Here is a 1,847-nt window from a genome sequence, read left to right on the forward strand (position 1 = left end):
AAACCTCTGAGAAATAAATTATCCTTACTTCTGTGTATTAATTTGTTCCTTTAAGGAGCTAGGAGCAAAGCAATGTATATGTAGTAAGTAGAGTTGAATACTAGCATCCTGAAATGAAGTGTAGTGATGCTGTAGAATCATAGGATCATTTAGGTTGGAAATGACCCTTAAGATCATCGAGTCCAACCATTGACCTAGCATGGCCAAGTCCACCGCTAAACCATGTCCCTAAGCACCACACCTGCACACCTTTTAAATGCCTCTAGGGATGAGGACTCCACCACTTCCCTGGGCAGCCTGTTCCAGTGCTTGACAACCCTTTCAGTGAAGAAATTCTTCCTAATATCCAATCTAAACCTTCCCTGGTGCAACTTGAGGCTGTTTCCTTTTGTCCTATTGCTTGTTACTTGCGAGAAGAGGCCGACCCCCACCTCGCTACAACCTCCTTTCAGGTTATTGGAGAGAGCGATCAGGTCTCCCCTCAGCCTCCTCTTCTCCGGGGTAAACACTCCCAGCTCCCTCAGCTGCTCCCCATCAGACTTGTGCTGCAGACCCTTCACCAGCTTTGGTGCCCTTCTCTGGATGCGCTCCAGCACCTCACGGTCTGTAGATCCTCCTTGAAGGCCAAAACAATGTTGTGAGCTGCTGTTTAGCTTGGACAATGTGAAATACAACATTTTTCCCAAATCATTCCTATAAGTAAGTATTAGTTATTTAACTGCCGCTGACCTAGAGGAGTTACAGAGAATGACTTTTAATAGTGGTGTCTTAATTCCTTAACTTCACAAATCATCTGCAGCTGCTGTTTCATTATATTCCTCTGTTTAGATGTGTATATCGAAAGCAAATTGGGTAGAAAGCTGGTAATTTTGGACTGGGAGTTGCAGTTCTGAATGGTGTCATGCAATAGTTCCTGCAGACATTTTGAGTAAAATGGCTCAAAGGATGATACGTGTCCTGTCTGCTTGGCGTTAAAGATGTGCTACTGCTGCTACTGAACCTGAAAACGGTTCAAGCTTGAACTGTCTTCCTTGTGTTATAATATCATGTGATAGTTGGGTTTGCTTGGTGGGTCGTTGTTAGGATAATACCGTCTGGTACTGTGGTCACACTTTATTGCTGTTGGAGTATTCTTGTGATGAAAGAAGGGGAAAAAAAATGCGTGTGCACATTCCCACCCCACCCCCCCCACCCACCCTCCACAAAGTGAGAATCTGTTAACTAAAAATGTATGTCCTACTATTACTAGAGCATTTTAGGTCCGTATAATCTGGAAAAAATTTTGATTGTCAAGTTTCTGCATCTCTTACAGTGTTTTACAAGCAAATACAGGTGGATACTCCTTGATTTTTTAAATTCTCCTTTGATTATTTTTTTATGCATGCATAAAATAAAGATGTCATGAAGGCAGTTACAACGGTGTAGACTCCTGCATGAAGGCAGAAGAGACGTTCATTGAGGAGGGCTAGAAAGGCTTAACTTCTGTGTGTAGGATCTCACTCTGTGCATATCTGTGGAGTAATTTAAGTCTTAAAGGGCGTGGGGGAAGTCTCTTGCTGGGGATGAAAGTGAACAGTAAGAAAAGGGACATAAGTGTAGACAGATATAAGTCAATAAAATTTATTTCATGTGCATCACATTCCTGAATCTGAGCTGGTGCTTCTTTCTTTCTACATGAAAATATGAGTTTGGCTTTATTATTTGTTGTTTATTTATTGTTTCTTTTAGACTCTTGGATGGAAAGAAGTAGATTATTAATTTCTTGATAATTTATAGAATTGTTTATGTCCTTGTATGTACTTCTTAACACTACTTGGAATTTTGACTTTACTGGAGATTTCTTGTAT

The sequence above is a fragment of the Cariama cristata genome, unplaced genomic scaffold (assembly GCF_000690535.1).
Source record: "Cariama cristata isolate BGI_N322 unplaced genomic scaffold, ASM69053v1 scaffold29802, whole genome shotgun sequence".
Taxonomy (NCBI): domain Eukaryota; kingdom Metazoa; phylum Chordata; class Aves; order Cariamiformes; family Cariamidae; genus Cariama; species Cariama cristata.